This window comes from Canis aureus, chromosome 11 (genome assembly GCF_053574225.1).
Source record: "Canis aureus isolate CA01 chromosome 11, VMU_Caureus_v.1.0, whole genome shotgun sequence".
NCBI classification, from domain to species: Eukaryota; Metazoa; Chordata; class Mammalia; order Carnivora; family Canidae; genus Canis; species Canis aureus.
The window spans coordinates 65,007,591-65,033,377 of NC_135621.1; the positions used below are offsets into that span (position 1 = coordinate 65,007,591).

The 25,787-nt window shown below is 43.3% G+C and overlaps 1 protein-coding gene and 1 pseudogene across 1 annotated transcript in view; both read left to right on the forward strand.

Annotated features, from left to right (window-relative positions):
- The window catches only part of B3GNT2 (UDP-GlcNAc:betaGal beta-1,3-N-acetylglucosaminyltransferase 2), a 271,174-nt gene that overhangs the window by 122,638 nt on the left and 122,749 nt on the right, over positions 1-25,787 (forward strand). The window lies entirely within an intron of this gene.
- On the forward strand, positions 6,913-12,971 carry LOC144324412 (phosphatidylinositol N-acetylglucosaminyltransferase subunit P pseudogene; annotated as a pseudogene).

Consider the following 25,787-nt stretch of genomic DNA (forward strand, 5'->3'; position numbering starts at 1 on the left):
ACACAGGCAGAGGGAGAAGCAGGCTCCATGCACTGGGAGCCCGATGTGGGATTCGATCCCGGGTCTCCAGGATCGCGCCCTGGGCCAAAGGCAGGCGCCAAACTGCTGCGCCACCCAGGGATCCCCAAAAACTATTTTTCAACAATAAAAAGGAGTGATTGATACGTGCCACAGCATGAATGAACCTTGAAAAAATATTAAGTACAAGGAGCCAGTCATAAAGGACCACATCATACATTTAAATTTATTACATTTACAATTATGTTTATATGAAATGTCCAGAACAGGCAAATTTATAGACAAAGTAGATTAGTGGTTGCTTATGGGCAGTCTGTTGTGACTGCTAATCGGGGGAGGATTTCTTGGGGAGAGAATGGAAATGTCTAAAATTAACTATGGTGATGGTTGCACAAACCTGTGAACGAACGTTCACTTTTACACTTCAAATGGGTCAATAGTATAGTAGGTGAATTATATCTCAATATATCTTTGTAAAAAGCAGAAGCAAGCTTGAGCCCAAGCTATCTCTTTTGCAGTATTAAAAAAAAAAGTTTTATTTGAAAAAAAAATGTAAAGTTACAGAAAAGTTGCAAGATTCACTGATTACTGAAATTGTGCCTATTTTTAAGATCAAATTTCATCATTAGCTCTGGATTGGTGTATTCACTCTTTTTTTGTAGCATTTGATTTCAGATTAAGTTGCTTACTTACTTTAAGAGTAGTTCTCAAAAAAAAAAAAAAAGAGTTCTCATTTGGGGCATTTGGCAATGTTTGGAGACACTAGGGCCACCAAGTCATCTAGTGAGTACAGGCCCAGGATAGACATCCTACAGTGCACAGAGCAGCACTCCCAACAAAAACTTATCTGGGGACGTCTGGCGGGCTCAGTCTGTAGAGTGTGCAACTCTTGTTCTTGGGGTTGTGAGCTCAAGCCTCATGTTAGATGTATAGATTGCTTAAAAATAAAATCTTAAAAAACACAACTTTATCTTGACTAAAATGCTAACAGTACCAAGATTGGGAAACTTGCTGTACTCTTAGTGTATTTATCAAAAAGAGAAATAATATTATAGTCTAGTCAAAATAGTCTGGGAATTTTACTCTCCAATTAGGGTTTTGGAGCATAGAGTTTGTGTATCTCATATGGTTTATTTATTAGTCTTTCAGTTGGTTCTCCCACCATAAACATTTGCCTGTTGCCTAATAGGGCAGGAGCCAGACATAAAGTGCTACAGCATCTGAGCAGCACTATAAACTAATGGGCACTTAAGTATTAGGAAAAAATGATAAGGCTGCAGCTGGGAAGTCAGGTGGCAGCATTAACATGGCCCGGGGAGTGAGGGGTGGAAGGGGCGGCAGTAAAGTCAGTAGCTTGGGAGATCTGGTCCCAGTTTGAGGCAGCCCTGTCATGGCACTGGGATCAGCCACAACCACAAGCTTAAAGAATCCAAGAGGTCATTTCAAACATATCATCTTGCTGCTGTGTTTCCCTCATGAAATGGGGGCCTGGTGGCCATTCCCAGAGGCTGAGTGGTTGAGCAGGTGACTGCATGCTAGACTATCCCCACGTGCAACTAGCCAAGGCTTTTCAGGGGATGTGGCTCTCCCAGTTTCACATGATGGGCCTGTGCAGGGATGCTATTATCTCCAGAGAAGATGGGAACCACAAAGGGAATCTTAGATCTTCTGAAAGGCCTTTGCTGAGAAAGTTAAAGCTTTACCCACCATTAAATAGATATATGTGCCGTGATAGGACCTTGGTGTGTATGTGAAGGGGGCTGGTCATGAACTCTGGAATCTATTATTTCTGGATATTCCTAGAATGTCTAAGAAGAGTCTCCTGTGCAAATAGGGCACTCAGTAATTTTTAGTAAATATTTGAACTTGTATTATGTTCCAGGCATTGTATGAGGCACATTCGTGGACAAGAGACAAGGTCCCTAACCTCAGGTAGCATACATTAACAGGAGTATCTCAATGTATAATTATTTATCAGTTGATTTTTCTCTCTGAGAAGCTGGTTTCATCACATCTTTGCAAGTTATCATCAGAAAGCTTTTGAGATGAATAATGCTTGTCTGTGGGAGCAACAAAGGGACCATCTGTTCAGTGTTCTAGAAGGATTAAGAGCCATCATCAGCTGGAGTCATAGACTACTGGAAAATCTTCCTTAAGATGTTTATTTAAGTGGATAAGCCACTAAAAGCTCAGTAATTGAAGAACGAAGTAGTGAAATGGAAAATATGGGCATATAAACTGAACCTAAAAATTTGAAGACATCATATGGGAAATTCAAATGACGGCTTTCTAAGAGTATCATTGCATCTGAGCATTAGAGGCTAAGAGCATTCTTGAAAGCAAAATATAATTGTTGTGGATGATAAATACGAATTTGGCCATATCTATTGTTTCTGCTCCTTTGCAACTAACTAGTTTTGGTTCTGTTGGTCCTTTTTGTTGTTCTATGTAGGAAAATATTTTAATTTTTAAATTTCTTAAAAGCTTTTTTGGAATAGGGTGGGGTATAAATAAATATTTTTTAGCAAAATCAGAGCAGAGTATAGACAATAGATGTCCCCTGTGGTGAAGGTCAGGAAGGGCAGGGGTGGAGAAAGGTATGCCAGGAAGGACAGAATGTCCCGATAGCATTATGCCTCTCTGAGATCCTGAGCATAGGGTTCTGCGTCATTTCAGACAAAATTGACCTTTATCTAAAGCATTTTTTTTTTTTTTAGAGAAGTGGAAACAGAGAGAGTGAAGAGGGGCAGAGAGAGGGAGAGAATCTTAAGTAGGCTCCATGCCCAGCATGGAACCCCATGTGGGGCTCCATCTCACACCTGAGCTGAAATCAAGAGTCACATGCTTAACTGACTGAGCCTCACAGGTGCCCCCAAGGAATTACTTTTTTTTAAAGTTAAATATTTTGGGGGTGCCTGGGTGGCTCAGTTGACTGGGTGTCTTTGGCTCAGGTCATGATCTCTGGAATGGAGGCCTGCATCTGGCTCCCTGCTCAGTGGTAGGAGTCTGCTTCTCCCTCTCCGTCTGCCCCCCCCCCCTGCTTGTGCTTGCTCTCTCTAAAATAAACAAATAAGGGATCCCTGGGTGGCGCAGCGGTTTGGCGCCTGCCTTTGGCCCAGGGCGCGATCCTGGAGACCCAGGATCGAATCCCACGTCGGGCTCCCGGGGCATCGAGCCTGCTTCTCCCTCTGCCTGTGTCTCTGCCTCTCTCTCTCTCTCTCTCTGTGACTATCCTAAATAAATAAATAAAATATTTTAAAAAATAAATAAATAAAATAAAATAAAATAAACAAATAAAATCTTTCTTAAAAAGCTAAATATGGGACAGCCTGGGTGGCTCAGCGGTTTAGCGCTTGCCTTCAGCCCAGGGCGTGATCTTGGAGACTGGGATGGAGTCCCACGTCGGGCTCCCTGCATGGAGTCTGCTCCTGTCTCTGCCTCTCTCTCTCTCTCTCTCTCTCTCTGTCTCTCATGAATAAATAAATAAATAAATAAATAATCTTTTAAAAAAATAAAAAGCCAAATATTTTTGATATATCAAGGCCCTCTACTCCTTAGATAACAGATTCAATCACCGTACAGTTACTGAACTGAACATGATTTGATGCATATTTACAACTCTCAGTAAATGGAACTTAATGCCCTAGGCTTAATACAATAGACAGAAGCTGAGGAAAATGAGAACTTGGATGATAATCTAGGACTCTTCTTTAACAGAATCTACTAGAAAAAGATAGGATACTCTCTCAGGTTGAAAATCAGTTTCATTTTGCAACAGGTGGGCCTTTGTTAGCTTTGTCCTATTTCTTTGCAAAACAAAAGCAGAATCTGAACCTCTTTTTGGAGACCCAGGGAGTAAATGCCATTCCTTTTACCTGGAGTTTCACACAGCCGACATTTAGCCTCTGCTGGATCCAGACTAGATCCAGTAATTTCCTTCCCTTACCCTTCCACAGAATTGTTGGGGTTTTTGTCTGTTTGTTTGTTTTTGTTTTTGTTTGTTTTTTATCCCTTCTGAACTCCATAGAGATTTGCCTGACACAGGTTCCTGTTAGGGACTCAGGGTTTATCATCCAACACACATCATTTCTGGTGAGCTCATAGGGCTTGTCGGAACGACTGGGAAGAAACCAGCATCATCTCATGCTCTAGTCTAGCTTCTCCGGTCCCTTGCACATAAGCTAGGTTTCCTCCACACTCAAAGAGCCTAACCTGGAGCCGGGCACACAGGAAACATTAGCCTGTAGGTACTGGCTCAATTGTTTTAAGATATTTATGGCTTTCCAAAAGAAAGTATGTACACATCTATCAGAATGGCTGACACAAAATTAGTGATAACACCAAATGCTGGCAAGGATGTGGGAAAACTAAATCACTTATACATCACTGGTGAGAATGTAAAATGGCACAGCCATTTTGGAAACCAGTTTGGCAGTTTCTTATAAACCTAAACTTGCACTTACCGTATGACCCAGCCATTGCACTCCTTCAATATTTATCCTAGAGTAATAAAAACCTATCCTTACACAAAAACTTATTAATGAATACTTATAGCAGTTTTATTCATAATAGCCAAAAAGCAAAAATAACCCAAATGTCCTTCAACCAGGTTAGTGGTTAAATAAACTTAGGTACTTCTACATCATGGAATACTATGGAACAATAGAAAAGGAACAGACTATTGAGACACAGAACAACCTGATGGGTTTCTTTTTTTTTTTTAAGATTTTATTTATTTATTCGTGAGAGACACAGAGAGAGAGGCAGAGACACAGGCAGAGGGAGAAGCAGGCTCCCTGAAAGGGGCCCGATGTGGGACTTGATCCCAAACTCTAGGATCAAGCCGTGAGTCGAAGCCAGGTGCTCAAGCGCTGAGCCACTCAGGCATCTCTCAAGGAAATTATACTAAGTCCAAATAAAAGCCTGTCCAAAAAGATACATACTGAATGATTAAACTTATATAACATTCTTAAAATAACTAGTTTTAGAAATGGAGAACAGATTAGTATTTGCCAGTGATTAAGAATGTAGGGAAGAGGTGCTGGATGCAAATGGATATGACTATAAAAGGAAACAAAGGAGATCTTTGTGGGTTTTTTTTTTTTAACTCTTTTGTATCTTGACTGTGGTAGTGGATATATAAACCTATTCATGAGTTTAAACTGTATAAACACACAAACAAATGAGTAAAAGTTTAAAAAAATCTGAGTAAGAGTTCTGGATGTATTAATGTCAATATTCTGGTTGTAATATTGTTTTGCAAACTGTTAGCACTGGGGTAGACTGGCTAAACAATACATGGATCTCTCTGTATTCCTTAAAACTGCATGTGAATCTATAATAAAATTTAGTCATTCATGATAAAAACTCAGGAAACTAGGAATAGAGGGAGATTTCCCCAATCTGGCAAAGAGCACCTGCAAAAGACCTACATCTAATATCATACTTAATAGTGAGAGACTGGATAATTTCCTCCTAGGACTGGGGACAAGGCAAGGATGTCCTCTCTCACCCCTCCTATTCAACACTGTACTGAAATTCATTACTGGTGCTTTAAAACAAGAGAAGGAAATAAAAGGTCTATATATTAGACGGGAAGAAATAAAACTATTCACAGATGACAAGAAAATCCCAAAGAACCAACCCAAACCCCTCTGAAACTAATGAGTATACAAAGTCACAGGACACAAGATTAATATCAAAAAGTCAGTTGCTTTTCTATATACCAGCAATGAACTAAATCATACTGGAATTTAAAATTTCAAAGAACGATTCTGTTTATAATAGCACCAAATAAATGAAATACTTAGGTATCTATGTGTCTATTCTTTGAGCAATACCATGTTGTCTTGATTACTGAAGGTTTGTGGTAAGTCTTAAAATCGGGCAGTGTGAGTTTTCCAATTTTTTCTTCAGTATTGTGTTGGCTATTCTAGGTCCTTTGCCTTTACATATAAACTCTAGAAACAGTTTGTCATATCTACAAAATAATTTGCTGAGATTTTTATTTTGTGTATACATATTTTTAAAGATTTTATTTTATTTATTTATTTGAGAAAGAGAGAGTGTGTGTGAGCATGAGCAGTGGTGAGGAGCAGAGGGAGAGGGAGAAGCAGATTCTCCCCTGCTTGTGCCTCTCTCTCTCTCTCAAAATAAAGAAATAATCTTAAAAAAACAAAACAAAACAACCCAAAACCGGGAAGTCTGAGTAATAGAGCCAAAAGGAGCCTAAGGAGACATAACTGGAAAACATCATATAGAGTATCCTAGATAGCATCCAGATATAGAAAAATGACATAGAGGAAAACTGAGGCAATCTAAAGTATGAACTTTAGTTAATAAGAATGTATCAAGATTGGCCCATTAATCATGACAAATGTACCATACTAATGAGAGATGCTAATGGCAGGAGAAACTGAGTGTGGAGTGTATAAGAACACTCTGTACTATCTAAATAATAAGTCTAAATCTAAGACTGTTCTAAAAATAAAAATGCATTTTTAAAGATTTTATTTATTTATTTGACAGAGAGAGAGAGAGAAAGAGCACACACAGAGAGAACAGTAGGCAGAGAGAGAGGGAGAAGCAGGCTCCCTGCCAAGCAGGAGAGAGATGTGGGCCTCCATCCCAGGACACTGGGGTCATGACCTGAGCCGAAGGCAGAAGCTTGACTGACTGAGCCACTCATACACCCCTAAAAATTTATTTTAGAATAAAAGAAATAGATGTGTTCCCTCTCCCACTCCCAGAGAGAGTTCTGGTACACCTGTGTCTGAGCTAGCGACACCCACACTCCTTGGCTTTTCAGTTTTCCCCCTTTACCTCCACCCTCTGCAGGGCTTAAACAGAGGGCTTAGTGCTGAGACCGTCTGATTATCTAAACCCACAAGGAAAATGGTGGAAAATTCACTATCACCATTTCCAGAAAGAGTGATTTATAGCTTTGCTCTTGAGCTCCCAGTTTGGCTCTATACTGTATCTTGTATGGGCGCTTTTTTTTTTTTTTAAGGTTTTATTGATTTACTTGAAATGGAAAGAGCAAACGGGAAAGCATGAGCAGGGAGGCGAAGGAGAGGGAGAAACAGACTTCCCGCTGAGCAGGGGGACCAATGCAGGGCTCCATCCCAGGACCTTGAGATCATGGCCCGAGCCGAAGGCAGATGGTCAACTGACTGAGCCGCCCAGGTGCCCCCTGTGTGGGCTTTTATTTCTGAATCTTGACTAGACTCCTTAGGCTTAACCTTTTGGCCTCAGAAATATCGGGCATTTGCATTGCCTGCTTACGTTCTCCAGTAATCAGCTGTGTACTTTTATTTACGTGATGAGTACCTCTCCACTCGACTCCCTTTGTACGGGCACAGATAATTGTGCAGAAAAGCAACAGCAGAAGCAATACCAAGAGGCCATCCCAGCGTTAAGAGAGATTGCTATTAGTGACATATACCAAATACTCTTTTTTGCAGCCAAATAACTTTATAACAAAAACCGAATTGTATGGAGACGTACTAACACCAAGCATTTATTTGTGATCTGTGATAGAATAATTTTGACCATAATTATTTTGACTATCTTTTATTCATACCCAGTATCAAGATGTTAAAAAAAAGTAAGTTGAATTTCTCCTAGAGTAAGTTCTATTGTAAATGTTCTTAAATATTAGTTATTAAAGGAAAGAATAAACAAAATGCTGCATTACTAAAGAAAAATTAAAAATAAATAAAGAGAATGAACTATTGATACATGTAACAACTTGGGTAGACCCTAATGGAATTATGCTGGGTTAAAAAAGCCAACTCAAAAGGTTATATTTATGTATTATGTAGCAATTTAAATTAGGAATAACAAAATTATTGAGATAGAGAACAGATTAGTGGTTGGCAGGGGCTAGGGATGGGGGAGAGGGAGGTAATGAGTAAAACAGGTAGCAGAAAGGACACTTGTGATAATGAAACAGTTTTTTATCTTGATTGTGGTGATATTTACGTGAATCTACACATGAGATAAAATTGCAGAGAACTGCATGCACACACATGCACAAGGGCATGTACAACTGGTGAATTCTAGATAAGCTTTGTGCATCATACTAATGTCATTTTCCTGGTTGTGACACAGTATATAGTCATATAGGATGTTACCACTGGGGGAATCTGAGTAAACTGTAAATGGAATCTCTCATTACATATTTAAAGGCATGAGCTGCTGCTTTTATTTGTTCTTTTTTTATTGCCATATAATTCATATCCCATATAATTCACCCCTTTGAGGTGTATGGTTCAATGGACTTCAGGATATGCACAGTCCCATTGAGTATATTGGTCACATATATGTAACCATTACCACTAATTCTAGAACACTTTCATCCCCACAAAAGAAACCCTATCCTCAGGAGTAGTCAGTCCCCATTTTCCCCTCCTTTATCCTCTAGAAACTACTAATCTATTTTCTGTCCCTGTGGGTTTGCCTATTCTTGATATTTCACTTACACGGAATCAATACAAGATGTATTCTTTTGTGTCTGGCCTCTTTCACCTAACACGTTCTCAAGATTCAACAAAATTGTAGTAGGGATGAGTTTTATATTCCTTTCTGTGATTGAATAATACTCCTTCATAGAGATACACCACATTTGGTTAATCCATTCATTATTTAGTGGACATCTAACTTGTTTCTGCTTTTTTACTAAGATGAATAATGTTGCTATAAACATTTTTGTACAGGCTTTTCTGAACATATGTTTTATATTTTCTTGAGCATAGGCACCCATGAGTGGAATTTTGGGGTCATATGATAACTCTCTTTAACTTTTTGAAAAACTGACACAGTTTTCCAAGATGCCGCACCATTTTGCATTTCCACCATCAGTGTATGAGAATCTCACTTTCTCCACATCCTCACTAACATGTTATTGTGTGTCTTTTTTTAAATCTTTTTTATTATATCTATCCAAGTGAGTATGAAGTGGTATCTCATTGTGATTTTGTTTTCTAAACTATTTACTTATTTAAGAGAGAGAGAGATTAAGCATGAGCAGGGGAAGGGGCAGAGAGAGAGAGTGAATCCCAACTAGACTCCCCACTGAGCACAGAGCCCTACGTGGGGCTCAATCCCACCACCCAGAGATCATGACCTGAGCTGAAACCAAGAGGAGGATGCCCAACTGACTGAGCCACCTACGTGCCCCTGATTTTCTATTTCTTAGTGACTCAATTTTGGGAGCTTTTGTCTTTCTAGGAATTTATCTAGAGCATCTATGTTATCTCTTGTTGGTATACAATTGTTCTTAGTTTTTACTTATAGTCCTTTTTATTTTTGTAAAGTTGATAGTAACCTCTCTTTATTGATTTTAGTAATTTGAGTCTTCTTTCCTTTTATCTTCATCAGTCTAGTTAAAGATTCATCAATTTTATTGAATTTTTCAAAGAACCAACTTTTGGGTTTGTTGATTTTCTCTATTGTTTTTCCATTCTCTATTTCATTTGTTTCCTCTCTAATCTTTTTTTTTTTTTCTTTCCTTGGATTTAGTTTGTTCTTCTTTCTTTAGTTATTTTAGGTGGGAAGTTAGGTTGTTGATGTAAGATACTTTTCTTCTTTTTAAACACAAGCATTTATGGCTCTGTATTTTTTTTTTTGCGACTTCATGTAAACCCATTATAACTTCAAAATAAAAAATTTAAGAAAAATGTGCTTATACTATGCCAAGGGAGCTGTGTATGGTGATGACTTGGCCATTGCACCTGTCCTCAAGGAGGTTAGTCTAGTGGAGCAAGGTAAAACAGAATGATCTGGAAGATGAGGGGATGGCTACCTGCTGCAGAGATAAGAGAAAACACTGAAGCATATCCAGGAAAGCCCCACAAAGGTGCAATTGAGGGCTTGTATGTATCGAGGAGCCATGTTTCTATCACGGGAGTTCCGTTCTCAGGCCAGTCCCTGACGAGGTTGTCACTTATTTCTTCTCAGATCCTCAGGGACCACAGGTAAGCCATTTGGGGCAGGGATGGAAGTACACTCTGATTAAGGCTAATACTCCCAGCGGAGTGCTTTTCCTTGCAGCTCAGAACTCTTAAAGATACCCCCTACCTCCTACCAAGTCATTTGAAATATTAAAAATGTGCCTATTGACTTCCTTTATAAAAGATAGCAAGAATGGTGTTTAAACAGGAAGAGAAAGCTAGAAAATTTGTTGGGGTTACTACTAATAAAAACATCTTTTTAAAGATTTTATTTATTTATTCATGAGAGACAGAGAGACAGAGAGAGAGAGAGAGAGGCAGAGGGAGAAGCAGGCTCCACACAGGGAGCCTGATGTGGGACTTGATCCTGGGTCTCCAGGATCAGGCCCTGGGCCGAAGGCAGGTGCTAAACCGCTGAGCCACCCAGGGATCCCCCTAATAAAAACATTTCAAAGAATTCCCATATACCCTCAACGAACTTCTTCAACTCTACCAAATATTAACACTTTGCTTTGGGTTTCTAACACTTCTTTAAATGTTTATTTTAAAATCTTTTTGATTGGACAACACACGTTCTTTTAGTTTATAAAGCGAAATAGTATAAAGGGGTACACAGGTGAAAAGTCTTGTTCTTGCTTCTGTCCTTTCTTTTATCTTTCTTCCTGTCTTTTTGGGAGATCTAATTGACTTTATTGATTCATGAATTGGGCAGCATCCCATCTAGCAAGTGGAAGGAGCCCATCACCTCTGCCCTTTCTACTTCATTCCTCTCATGCCTCACAAGCACAAGCGATCATCTGTATTTTTCATTATGCAAACATAAACAAAATATTTTCATACCTCCTCCTTTTCTCCCCCTTCCTGCCCCCAAAAGCAAACATCCTATGCACACTGTTCTGGACTTTGCATTTATCATTTAACACCGTAGCCTAGAAAGATTTCCAAATCAGAGCATAGTAATGCTTTAAAAAAAACAAAAAAACAAAAAAAACAACTTCGGTATTTGTTGTATCTCAGCCCACTGCCCTCCAGCATCACCTCACACGTTGCTCGTGCTCCCTCTCTTTCCTGTCTAACCTCAATTGTTTGAATCCCAAATTCCCCACGCGTAGTTCTTTCTCGGTGCTAACAAGCTCAGGGCTTATCCAGACCCCAGGCCGTGTGACTGGAGCAAAGCCACAAACCCCCTGTGCCATCAAGGCCACAGGGACACATTCAGGAGCGACGGCAACAGGGTGATGATTGCCTTAACATGAGCGACACCCCAAAGAGATCACTCTGGGCCAAGGAGAAGAGATGATCTGGAACTAGGCCTTGTTGCCAAGCAACCCCAGAGGGGATGAAATTAACTCAGTCTGTTTTTCATGTAACTGCATCTCAAACGAAAGCTGAGGCCAGAGTTGATCCCATGCAAAATTAATAATTACCACATGATTCTTTCTTTCAGATGGCTGTTGCCAAAAGATGGGGGAGGGGGACTAAAGCAACCAGCATACCCCTTTTTTAAAGGGGTAAGGGAGGGGCAAAAAAGAACAAGTAAGTGCAGATCCCGTGTTTTTCCATTTGAGTCCTAGGTAGGAAATCAGTCCTTTCTGTCTTAGACTGCTGTTGAATCTCCCTGGTAGGAAACCTGCTTGAAAAGCAGATCCCAGGTAGACAAGATAATATGCACCAAAGAACCGAGGGAAGATATTTTTTCTAGAGGTGAGAAAAAGCTTTGGATCATATGAGATCCTTTTGGTCTCCTTTTTAGAAAAATTTAAATGTACTTTTCCCATTAGTATGTTCAGAGAGGATAAATTGCCATAAAAATAAAAATAGCCCTTCTGCTTCCACCTACTTAACCCTGCACCAAAGGCTGAAAGAGGAGCACAGCTTGATATGCTCAATAATCCTTGCTTTTTAAGGGCTTTTCAAATTTAAAAGGCAAAAATGACATAGAAAAGTAGATCTCTCCCGTTTCTGCTGCATTAATTTGGGTAAATTAACGAGCAATGGCCTTCTCGCCAACAAGGCCTTTGATGATTATTTTGTAGTTGTGCAATAAAATGTAATTCAAAACAAAGCTTGTTTAGCCAAAGAGTTTATCTGAGAAGGAAAGTTTTCTTGCCTCCGACCCGGGGAGGGCAGCTACCAGCCGTCTTCCTCCCTGAGCATCTATGCGGCGCATTCGCCAGCGTGGGGACAGGACACTCCTCGGCTGCGGTGGCCTCTCACCATCTCCACCTGACGTCAAGACCACTTGAGCAAACCTCCTCCTGCCCAGCGTGCTCTGTGAAGCCATGAGTACTTGCTGATAGAGAGGAGCAGAATGTACTGGTCCAGAGAGAAAACCAGATAGCAAAATACACTTGATTTCTGGAAACTGTCCGTCAGGGTCTCAGCAGGGAACAGACGCTCAGAGGCCACGTTCAAGATTGGAGGCTTTGAGGAGCTTTTCATAAAGGGGTTATTTTAGCAAGGTTGGGGGGAAACCACAAAGGGTTGGTATTACCTGGGGCTGCTCACACCGGACTGAGAGCCAAGCCTGGATAGTGAGAAAATTGGCAGGCAAAGGGGTGGGGTAGAGAGGGCCCCCCATGGGGGGGGGGAGCCTATATCACTTGCCTCCTTCCCTCTGATTTCTGGCAAGGGTTCCCCACTTGGCGGAACCCCACTGGAAGCCAGGGAACTGAGAAACCCTGGAGCATAGCAACTAGAGGTCAGCGTCGGGGGCAGCGGGCAGGCCTAGCGGGTGGCCTGGTGTCATGCGCTCAGGCAGCCCTTGCTGCTGCCAGCTCTGCGGGCACCGGGCACCGGCGGGAGGCCCAGCAGGGAGCAAGGCAGCCCCTGGGCGCCGCGGTCCCTCCGGCCTGGCAGGCCTACGCAAGCCAGCGACGGCCTCGGCCCTCAGCGCTGAAGACCACGAGCCGGCAGCCTGCACCGTGGGCATTGCCTCCTCCTGCGCTCTCCCCTCTCGGTCGGGGATCCAGGTGCTCTTCCTCCGTCCGCTCTCCTTGAAATCAGCGCAGAGGGGCGCCTGGCTGGCTCAGTTGGTGGGGCAGGCGACTCTTGAGCTCAGGGTTGTGAGTTTGAGTCCCACATTGGGTGTAGAGGTTACTCCAAAATGAAATCTTTCATAAATTAATAAATTTTCAGACAAGCAAGGAAAGTTAAAAAAGATTCTCTTGTTACTATAACCCCTGGTGGAGTGTATGAGTAGGTGTGCGTTAAGGCCTGGGTATTAGAAGGGGGAACCCAGAAAAAAGGCAGATAACTGGGCCTAAGGAAAGGTAGGGACAGAGGCAAAGCCAGGTCCCAGGAGCTTCTCCGCGGGGGATGGCTGTTAAGGACCAGCTCCTACCCATGTGTCTGCCCTGCCTCTCCTCTAGGTGCACCCAGACTCTAGCTCGTATTCCTATAGGTTTGGCCCAGCACATCTTTCTCTGCCGGCCCACTGAGGCCACTGCATAGGCTATGGGGGTGGCCTTTGGGCTGACCCACTGGGCCCAGCCTAATAGTGGCCGTTCCTGGACATGGAACAGCTTGGTGCTACCTCTCTGAGCAGAGCACTCCAGGTGGGGCGGTCTCCCCTTACGGGAGACACTGGGTATGGTGGAGGCCCCTACAAACTCCTAGAGGTCAGGGATCTGGGTCTTGCATTGGTTTTCCAGTAGCACATGGCACTGTTTCTTTTATTTTCTTTTATTTTTATTTTTAAAGATTTTATTGATTTATTCATGAGAGACACACAGAGAGAGGTAGAGACATAGGGAGAGGGAGAAGTGGGCTCCATGCAGGGAGCCGGATGTGGGACTCCATCCAAGGACCCTGAGATCATGCTCTGAGCCAAAGGCAGACGCTCAACCTCTGAGCCACCCAGTCGTCCCGGCACTGTTTCTTTTAAGTCAGCCAGTCAGTATTTACTGTGTAGACTGCGCCAAATAACTCTGAAGTGGCAGCTAGCCACCTCCACTACATCTGTTCTTGGGAATCTTAAAGCACAAAGACATTTGACATTTGTCAAGAAGGACTTTGTTGACACTCAGGCAGAGAAGCCAACCTGTGCCGGGCCGATGAATAGACACGCTGGCGAAGTGTGCATCCTGTTGGGGACAATGGCTCTCTTTCTCCCGAAATGCCTCCCAGTGGTACATGGGCCAAGCCAGGGTTAGGCTCAGTTCCTCGTACGAAGAAATGTCTGAGCGCAGCCTGAGAGCAGGTGAGGCACTGCCTTCCTGCTCTGGTCACCCTCCTATTCCATTCCAGCCATATGGGCTTATTGACGTTGTACAGAGACTGACATCATCGATTCTTCCCGGAACAGAGCTGGCCCTCCTGATGGTGAGCGTGGTACGCAGTGCTTGCATCACAGGGGTTCCCTTCCTGAGTGTTTCAGGAATAGAATTCCTTCGGTTGATCATTGGCGATAGGAGCTTGAGTAAAAGCAGCTGGCAGAGATGTTTTTGAGTTCTCCTACACTTCTGGCCCGGACACTTCGAGGCAGACAACAACTGCTTCCCTTGCGGGGACAGCTGGCACTTTCCACATGGCATAGCTTCCTAAGCTGCACTTACCAGTTCTTGGGACACTTGCTTACCCAGAGGCTCAGCTGGATAACAACTTGAAACAGCAGGGTTTGACCCTTAGGACAGAAGAAGGTTTTAATTAACTTCATCTGAGAACTTTCCAGGGCCTTTTCAGCTGTTTTAGAATGTTGTGTTCCAAGCTGTAGAGGTTAAAACTTTTTTGTGGCATCTAAAAGTGACCTTTAGAAGCGAAATAAGAACAGCTTCTGACCCCTGATACCGCAGCACGTCAGCCAGGCCCGAACCTGCCAGTAATGGGGAGAAACCGTGTCTGGGGTCTTCTTAGGGCCAGAATGGCACATCTGACCTTAGACATGAGGACCCGGGAGTCTCGGAGCAGACTGCTCGATGAGCCATCAGTGCTCGGGTAGGTCGGGGCTCTTCACAATGTCTGGGACTTTGGCGGCAGCCAATTAATGTCAGAGCCAGCTGGGCAGTGTTGAGTATCTGGAGGGAAGAGATGGGGACTCTTCAGTACCAGGAGGCCTGGTCTTCTTGATGTCGTGGAGCAGAAATTACCTGTTGGGACTAATGAATCTAAAAAAGTCAAGGAAAGGGGTATGGGAACTTCTTTTCCACCTGAAAGGATGTGCTGCCCCTTTGCAAGGATGGATGTCTCATTCTTTCATTCTTTCATTCAGGTAAGGTTGATTGAGTCCTTTCTGCCCATCAGGGACCACGCTGGGTATTAGAGGATACGGTAGCGGAGAGTCACACGTTCTAAGAGCAAGGACCATGTTGTATCCTCCTTAGTCTTGCTTCTTACAGGAACTCAGGTAACATTCCATCGAAGTGGTTCTCCCCAAGTCACATGACTTCACCCGGTCTCCAGTGTCCATTTTCTCTCTGGTTGCCCCCGTTAGCTGACCTCCCACCTCACCAAGTCACGCTCTTTTCTATGCCAGTTGCTGCCCTGCACAGGAGTTCACTTACAAGCCACCAAAAGCAAACAGGAAGGGAAGGGAAAGTAGAACTGGTTTTCCTTGAGCCCTGCCTGGCTTTCACCTGGCCTGACCTGATTCTAAGTCACACTGGCAAAAGTGGTTCCACCCCAACTCTTTCTTCCCAACTGCCCATTCTCATTTATAAATAAATAAATAAATAAATAAATAAATAAATAAATAAATAAACAAACATATATATTTAAGAAAATTAATGAATGTTTTCTTTTTTTTAATGAATGTTTTCTGATTATAAAAATAATAAATCCCATTTGGAAAAGAGAATAATACACTCTTTCCCACCCTCATCCATTTAAAAAACTATTTTCCAGGGTGAGTCTCTGAAGCCATGCTTGGTTCTCCCTTTCCAGGGAATTCCAGAGGAGGCAAGTGAGTAAACCCCTCTATCTCTCTGATCCTCAAGTCCATGATTCCATCGTGGTGCCTGTGGCCCACTGAAAATTCTTCAGGTCTGTGATCTCATGCAGCTGCCCAGATGTTCATTTTAGCTACATTTTACTGATAAAAGTCTAGAAAGACAGGCAGGAAATGGGGAGAGGGGCCCAGGACTGAGATTCTATGTTTCTGTCGAATAGCACTGGACTGGACCCTGAGCCCTCGGTTTGACTCCAGGTTTTGTCAGTAACTAGCTGTTCCCTTAAAATAATCTCTCGGACTCACTGTTTATTATATCATTAGTGAAATAATTGTTGATATGATTATTTCTAAGTTTCTATAAATTGCCCTGACCCATCGTTTGAGAATAAATATTTATTTGGTTAATGTACTTTTTCTCTCCACCATGGTTCTTACTCCTTCCACTTCAAAGACCCACCCATTCTACTGTGTCTTATTACCCAGCCCTCTTCCCTGTAGAAAGGAGCGGAACGTTGTCTTTTCCAGCTGTTCCTGTCATTGAGCAAACTCATCCATCTCTCTCCCACTTCTTAGTCGTCTCTTGTGCTCTTCCTCTCTCTGCTCTTTCTCTTGCCTTCCCAGGCTTTCGTCCTAAATGAGGCCCCACTAAAGCAGGTTGGCCTCTCTGAACTATGGCCTTTTCTGACATAATCAATTAACTAACAAGTCTTTACTGGGCACCTACAATGAACAAAGCACAGCTCAGTGCTGTTAAAAAGAGACTATAGGTTTAAGACATGTTCTCAGCCTTCTGGAAGACAAGCTCTCTGAGGCTGCAAACCCCTTAGCTGCCTCTGGTCCACTGCTGACCTCCGCAGCCAGCACTGATAACCACCTCGCCACGCTGACACCTTCTCTTCTCTGGCCTGCTGCATCTCTACACCTCGTTCTCCTCCTCCTGCCCATCTCACTTCTTCCGGACTTCCTTTTGCTGGATCCTCCCTCGAGCCCGTTCACTAAATTCGGTTCCCGGGGGGCTCTGTCCTAGGCCCTCTTCTCTTCTCGGTGTCTTCATTCCCTGGACCGTCTCATCCATTCTCATGACTTCCATTTCCATCTATATGTTGATAATTCCCCAAAATATGTATCATCATTCATATTAATGTGTCTGCAGCAGGACGTATGATCAAACACATTAACATATGAGCAGTGAAACACAGGATAAATAAGAATCAGAAGCACCCTCTCAGAAGTTCTAGGCAGATTTTGCTGCCAAGTTAGTTTTGGTGCCACCTAGTTTTCCAGAGCTGTATGGATCTCGGGTTTGCACAGAAGGTGATGGACCTATATGAGGAGGGGTGGCCTTTGTCACTCCAAAGAGGGTAAAATGATAAGAAAACTGTTTTGTATTTCCTCTTCCACAGAACAATGAGTATCCACAAGAGGTCTCTACTGCTAGAATGAGGAGTAACTAGAAACTTCCTTTTCCTTGTTAAAATAATAATAATAAAATAATAAAGTTCTATGACATCATGGCTCCCCACGACAACAGGGGCGGTATCGGGTTGAGGCACCTCACTTTACCTAGAATTTCTCACTTAGTTGAAACGCTTGGGGTTTCTGCAACACATAGTCTCTGTTCTTTCTGAGTTTATATACAACACTCAAACATACGGCTCTAATTCTCAGGGATTTAATTAGGTACATAACAATGAACAAAATAAATCTCCCGGCTCCTTTCAATGATGACTATTTTCATACCCTAGGATGACATTTCCTATGAGTTGGCCCTACAGCCAGATTAGTAACAGAGTTAGAGAATGTTCAAGAAGCTAGGGGTGGGGGAAGGTGAGATAGAGCCGCATAGAGAGGCTGGATAATATGTTTAGTATTTTCTGTGAGACAGAGAAAAAATTCATGCAAATCTCTCTACCCCCCTCCTTTTTTTGGTTTTGTTTTGTTTTGTTTTGCAAAGCCTTTCTTCATCCAAATCTCAATTCTGGATTAGACCCTTGTTGACTATGTCTGTTTAAGTCCTAGATAAAGGCTTATTTGTTTGACCTGTCGTATCCATAATTACTCTAACTGCTCGTTTTGATTTTTTTATTGTGTAGACTGTGCTCGGAAGCTTGGCAGGAAGCACACTATGGAAATGTGGAACTGAACAGCTTAATGTGTATAATTTGGGAAGTTCAGCAGATGCCAGGGCTTAGCAGGCTTTCGGCTTGTTCAAGACTAATCCTGTGGATTTTCATTCTTGCGGGCATCATGCCCCTTAAGTCTGAGGGCTTAGGTCCCACCCAAAATCAGTCCACATGGCCACCTCCCAGCTATCCTACTCTTAAAAAGTAGGCTGGTAGCTGACAAAGGCTTACCTGTCACCTCTTCCTAAGGAACTGGAATGGAAGGGTAGTGAGATCATTGGGTTCTAGAGATGGTCCTGGTAAAGGCTGATATACAATGTTTTCTCTGGACAGGAATGTGGACCCCTAGCTGGTTTCTAGGAGACCTGTAGGACTACAAAAGCAACATTTATCCCCCCTATAGTGGACGCCATGTTGTGCCACTCTTTATTACCCCCTCCAAGACTGAAGTACCTGTTGCCCCGTCTCCCGGGGTGGGGGGGGGGATTGACAGCAGCATCTATCAGCTGAGTCCCCCACCTGAGACTTTTCCTTGGCTGAAAAGAGCCACCTTGCCCATCGTCATGTCCCCTTTCCTAAGGGCAGCTCACATCTAACATCTGGTTGATGCAGAAGTAAAAAGGCCCAGCTGTCACCCCAATTTGGGATGACTCTCAGCTATCCCAGCACCAGAGCTCCCTGAAAGATCACATAGGCTTTTCATGTGATTGCATTCCCTTCTCTCCAGGTGTTGATGCTGAGAGCGCTTCCTAGGAAACTTCCTATGTGCAAACTTGTCTCAGGGCTGGGGACACCCTACCTACAACACTCACTTTTTCTTGGTTAGGAGAGCACTGACTGTGTTTGGGGATCCCCACCTTCTTCAGGTGACAGCTTAGGAGTAAACCATAATTGGTCTAAGCCAGTCAGGGTGGTCTTGATCCCTTAGCCAGTGATTGGCTTAGGAAGGGTCATATGATTCCATTCCAGCCAAGGAGAAGGGAAAGGTAGGGAACTGTGGGAATGTTTTCTGGATCGTGACAAGAAACAAGGGACAAAGAGTGTCTTTTTTTGGTTGGATGTTGGCTCTGAACGAGACACCTAAAATATCTATAGAAAGGAACAGAGGTGGGAAGAAGACAAGCCGAGAGAAGAGCAGAGCAATCAAACTGAAGCAGAGCCCACTCCACCTGTGATCTTTTTGTCATCTGCAATAAATCCCCTTTGACAGAACAGAAGGGATTTGTCACACAAGTGCTTAATGATGGAGTTGGGTCTATAATCTGTGATTTTTGTTCCTGTTTCAACTGCTATTCCATTTTCCCATCCTTTGGGGCCTGTACTTTTTGAAATGTTCTTTTCTTTTCTTTTCTTTTCTTTTCTTTTCTTTTCTTTTCTTTTCTTTTCTTTTCTTTTCTTTTTCCTTTTCCTTTTTTTTTTATTACCTTTTTCTTTTTTAAAGTAGGCTCCATGCCCAACACAGAGCCCAAACTCATGACCCCTAGATCTACAGTCATACATTCCACACCGACTGAGCCAGGCAGGCACCCCTTTTCTGAAGTGTTTGATTATCAAGATTCTTCCAGAAAGTTTCCTAGTGACCCAGACTATTTTTACTGACTTCTCGTGATCATTAATTTCATTTGGGCTGATTAATTAAACTTGGCTTCCCTTTTCTATAGCTCCGTGGGCACAGAGTTTCCAGAGTTAATGAAATCCAATAATGTCTCTGTGCAGCTGTGGGTGGAAGGAAGGTGGCTCGTAAAGGGTGCTACCTTGGGAAAACCATGTCCTGGAGTGGCTTTATTTATTTCTTTTAAGATTTTATTCATTTTTTCATGAGAGACAGAGAGAAAGGCAGAGACATAGGCAGAGGGAGAAGCAGGCTCCCTGCGGGGAACCTGATGGGGGACTCGATCCCAGGACCCTGGGATCATGCCCTGAGCCAAAGGCAGACGCTCAATTACTGAGCCACCCAGGTGTTCCCTGGAATGGCTTTAGATGAGAAGTGAGGGAAATGTGATGAAAAGGATTTTAATTTGTAGAGGGAAGACAGCTTAAATCTAATGTTCGGCCCAGAAGAGGATACTAATTTTTACAAAAATACATCCTGTCCTATCTGTAGTTTATTTTGGAATAGCCGTCCCAGCGTGGTGCTGAAGAAACTGCCCGGCATGGTAGTGGGAGGGAGCCCCTTCTTTCTCCCACTTGCCTGTACTTGCCTCCACCTAAAGACTGTTCCTTTTTTTTTTTTCTTTCTTTTGGCGAGTTGAGGTCTAACTTATAAACAGTAAAATGCACAAATTCAAAGGGTACAGTGTGGTAAATTTTGACAATGGTGTGCTCCCATGTGGCCATCATTCCAATCAACAGATGAAACCTTTCTCTCATCTCGGAAAGTTCCCTTCTACCTCCTTTCATTTAATTCTCTTCTTCTCCCTGAGGCAACTGGGGTTCTGATTTCTATCACCAGAGGTTATTTTTTACCTGTTCTTGTACTTCTTGTATATTCTTTTGTGTATGGCTTCTTTTCAACATGTTTTGAGATTTATCCACCTTGTTACATGTATCCTGCTTCCCTTTTACGACTGTCCTTGGGCATGCTGGTTTTTTGCCATGAGCATCTTTGCCACAAGCATTTCCTCCATATAAGTTATTGGCCGCAAGACAATTTTGACATAAAACATAAAATGGCAAAAAACAAAAGAGGGACATTCATTAGAAAGAACATAGTGCGGGCAGCCTGGGTGGCTCAGCGGTTTAGCGCCGCCTTCAGCCCAGGGCATGATCCTGGGGTCCCGGGATCGAGTCCCACGTCGGGCTCCCTGCATGGAGCCTGCTTCTCCCTCTGCCTGTGTCTCTCTCTCTTTCTGTGTCTCTAATAAATAAATAAAATCTTAAAAAAAAAAAAAAAGAACATAGTGGAACTTGGAAAACGAATAGATTTAAAAGACTTTACTGCAAAATGCAAAATACTTGAATACGTTCAAAATGTATAATGTTGATTCATGGCAATACTGCACAAATAACTGATTTTATTTTGTAGATTGTATTTAAGCAGTTGTCTTCAAAATCTTTCATTCACAGTATTATATATATATATTTTTAATTTGTTTCCCTGTTTGGCATCACTCTTTTTTGTTGTTTGTTTCTTTGATTTTCCTAAAATTTCTTCCGAAGAAATTTAGGTTCTTAGGTTCCTAATTTGGAACCTGATGCCTCTTTTAGGATGGCATATCTGTAACTGGGCCTTGTATTGTGTTGTGAAAGCCTTCTACACTGCTGTTTGTTCTTGATATATTGTCACTTGTCCATTGATAGATGTTTCAGAGTTTTAGGGAAATGTGGGTTCAAAACTCTACACCACCATATAGAAGACCATTTTGAGAGCTAAGATTTACATCATATAAAAATGTGAGGAGTGCCTTGAGAAATGAAACCAAACTGTCAACCAATTGATGAAACCGAACTGTCAAACCATACTGTCAACCGATTACTTTTTAATCTTTTTTTAGAAGATTTTCAAAAAGATTTTATTTACTTATTTTAGAGAGAGAGATAGAGAGGGAAGAGGGGCAGAGAGGGAGGGAAAGGGACAGCTGACTTCATGCTGAGCACCGAGTCCCATGTGGGGCTCCACCCCACAACCCCAAGATCATGACCTGAGCCGAAATCAAGAGTTGACTACTTAACCAACTGAGCCACCCGGGTGCCCCTAAGATTTTATTTTTTTAAAATAATCTATAAGGGCACCCGGGTGGCTCAGTCAGTTAAACGTCTGCCGGTGGCTCATGTCATGATCCCTGGGTCCTGGATCGAGCCCCACATCAGGCTTCCTGCTCAGTGGGGAGTCTGTTTCTCCCTCTCCCACTCCCCCTGCTGTGCTCTCTCTCTCTCTCTCTCTCTCTCACACACACACACTGTGTCAAATAAATAAATACAATCTTAAAAAAAAGATCTATATACCCAATGTGGGGCTCCAACTATAACCCTGAGATCAAGAGTCGCATGCTCTACCGACTGAGCCAGTCCAGGCACCCATACTTTTTAATCTTTAATGGCAAAATTGCCTTATTGCTACTTAGTTATTTGAGAAAAATGCTCACAGCAAAGATGTCTAGTTACAGTGAAAGTAACTAGAAGCATCCAGGGGGTCCATTGTTTTCAGATTTCTGTTGTGCTTAAGGAAAAGGCCCTGTCGCTCCTGGTGATGATTTTGCTATGACACATCTTGCCAAGTGAGTTTCATAAGTCACTGGGTCCTAAAAGACCAAGCAGGTGGCTCCTCCCAGGTGTAGCCAATTGATCTTCCTATGGTGATGATGGTTAATGATAGCCGAACACTTTGGAATAAAGACAGAGCAGCAATTCCTCCTGTGGGCTCCCAGGACAAATGTTGATAATCCCTAGGATTCTATGCCAAGATATTACCCATACTTCATCCCGATGAAGACTTGGTTCCACTGTCAAGGCCACGGGTGAAACAAACTTATTAAGTACCAGGTATCGAAGGCACTTGGTGGTAAGTGACCTTATTTCCCCTTTTTGGGAACTCTTGGAGATAGATTTAACTATACTCATAAGGACACACAGAGTGGGATTTGATTTTGGGTTTGAAGATTTCCATTCCATTATTTTTCACCACCAGCAGCTAAGACTTAGGCTCCTGTATCCATCTAAGGTGGGCACATGCCTATCTGAAGGTGACAGACCTCACAGTTACACCCATATCTGGGTGGCTGCAGGACTGGAGAGGACTTGGAGCTTAGCATACTTCCTTTCTCAGTAAGAGCCAGCTGGAGTTGGCAGATGAGTCTTCATTTTTCAGAAATGTTCTTTGTTCTCCTTGGCCAGGAAGCTCTGACCTTTGGTAAAGGCCAGCAGATCTTTGTTATGCCCTTTGCAAATCAGTGTTTTGTAACAGTTGTGTTTACAACTGAGATGGTTTCCAGACCTGGGGTAGCCGGCAGGATGATGCCAGCAATGAGGCATTAGGTTCTCTAATAGGCTTATGCCCTGATAATCATATTAATGGCATTGTCTCATGCTTGATGCTGCAATTATGGGCCTCTCCTCTTGAATGTAATTTTGCAGTTTGATAATATAAGTATGATTTTGCATTTCCTTTAATGAGAATTCCATTCCCCAAACAATGTTATGACCCTAACAGAGAAGGCTGTTTGTGCTCCTTCAAATTACTGACCTTATACCCCATCACGATGTCATACATGGGCCGGACTTTACTTACCTGGGAATTCTGAATTCTTCCAGCCTCAGGATTCTGTGGGAGATGGAGCAAATCCCCTGGGAATCATAACATTGGTTTCTGGTATCTGCATCTGATAATGAGGTTTTATGTTTTTCTGCTACTGCAAAGTCAAAGTAATCTTGGGATAAAGGACCTGCTTTAGGAGCCACGTGATTCTTTTTTTTTTCCTTTTTTAAATATTTTATTTATTCATGAAAGACACACACAGAGAGAGAGGCAGAGACACAGGCAGAGGGAGAAGCAGGCTCCATGCAGGGAGCCCGAAGTGGGACTTGATCCCAAGACTCCAGGATCACACCCTGAGCTGAAGGCAGGCGCTAAACCACTGAGCCACCCACGGAGCCAAGTGTTTCTTTTTCTTTCTTTTTTTTTTTTTTTTAGCCAAGTGATTCTTAACCTGTGACTAACTGGCCAACATTCAATAGATTAGCTTTAGTATCAGGTGTTTGGCCTCCTGAAATCTACTTTTTGGAACTTCTTTTTCTCATTTGTAAGTTCCACGGGATTTGGACTGGAGTTCCAACAATTCCGGTGCCAAGATTGCACACTTCCCATCAGTAATTGCTATTTTAGTCATTGACAGAGGTGGCTGTTGTTTTTATGGCCATCTGCAAGGCTTGGACCCCAGGGTGGCAGCCCCACGGGGTCTGGATCTGAATGGCGGGTGGATGGGTGCTCCTGGACAATGAAGCAGAGGCAGTAAAGAACGAAGGGAGCAGGTGTGGGAGCTGGCGCAGGGCTTTGGCCTTGGTGGGATGCACGTACCCCAGGCTGGCTGCGGACCGTGAGGCAAACGGCAACAAGAGGCGCATCCGGGATTGCTTGTTCAAAAGCCTGCAGACTGGCTGGGCAAAAATACTAGGTGTGTGCCGGCTCCAAAGACCAAATATAGGAAACTTGCTGAAGATCAACCTCTGTTTCTTCGCCCCGAAAACAGGTGGTCGTGGAGACCCAAACATGAGAGGCCCAGGACAAAGCACGGAAGATTCTCCGTGTAGCCCAGGGCCGCCCAACCAGCTGGGGGGAGCCCAGGACTATGAGAAGGCGCACGGCTATAGGGGTGGCACCAGGTGGGCCGCAGGGGTGCCGAAAGAGCACCTCTGACCTAGAAACTTTTTGTAGACTCGTGTCAGACTGTCAGACTGGCCAGTCTTGGCCGCCACAAAGGAATGGGCGTTTGCAAATCTTCTCAGCTTAATTGAGCAGTTGGGGGGCCTCTCTCCCCACCTTCTCCGGGAAGCCTCCCAGACTTTCCCAACTCTGGTTAATTGTTTTCTTTTCTGATCTCAGAGCTCCTACTGTCTGCACCTTACAATTTAGCACTTAATCAGACACAGCTGTGCATTCCTCTCTAATTGTTTTGGGTGTGTTTGTCCTATCTCTGGGCAAGATTACAGCTTCCTCTAGAGCAGAGACTATCATTTTGGGAGGGCTCGCTCCTAGGAGAGATATGGGGGTATGTGAGGGGGTTCTGGACATGGGAAGTCACTCGCAACCCTACAGTGATTTGCAGTTTAGAAAGTGCTTTTTAGGGCAGCCCCGGTGGCGCAGCAGTTTAGCGCCGCCTGCAGCCCAGGGCGTGATCCTGGAGACCCTGGATCGAGTCCCACGTCAGGCTCTCTGTATGGAGCCTGCTTCTCCCTCTGCCTGTGTCTCTGCCTCTCTCTCTCAATGTCTCTATGAATAAATAAATAAAATCTTAAAAAAAAGAAAGTGCTTTTTAAAAACAAAAACAAAACAAAAAAGCAAAACAAAAAAAACCACCTAATCTCTACACCCAACATGGGGCTCAAGCTCACGACCCCAAGATCAACGGTCACATGCTCTACCAACAGAGCTGCCAGGTGCCCCCTAGAAAGTGCTTTTACTTAAATTATCTTCTCTACTCTCTGATTGTCCTGAGAGGTGTGTGTGTTTTAGCAACTACAGATAATGCAACTGAGACAGGAGGGGTCAACGACCGGCCTGAGGAAGAGACAAGGTGAGTAGCAGAGATGAGATGAGCCTGGGATTCCTAATTTGTGGCCAGAGTCCCATGGAGCTCACGTGGTGACAACAAAGTCCCTAATGGAGAAGAGGGAGAAGGAGAAGAGAGGCCCCCACATGCCTTCCTTGATGGAAATCTCGGGGTGAAACAAGTGAGGGGGACATGGCCCTGGGTTACAGAGCTACTGGGTCAGGCTTCATGGAGCCCACTCATTTCTCTTTCCATTATCATCCTCTCGTGGATCCTCTATCTATTGTCAGGCACGATCTTCTGCTCTTCCTGGAATCTGACCTCCCACCTCTACTCACTCCAACCCTCCAGATCTTTCCATGTAGTCCTCTGGGACTTCTGACTCCAAGAAGCAAACAGAATTAAAGGTTGCTCCATCCATCCATCCATCCATGTATCCTTAAGCTCTCCTCAGAATGAAATCCCTACCTTCTCTGCTTTCCCCGAAGCTCTAGGAGATGAAGGTGCTCACTCTTTCACTGCTGTGTCTCCCAGGGCCCAGGGGTGAGGTTAGTCCTTCCTCTCTGATCATTTCTCCTCCACCTCTTGCAAACACTCTTGT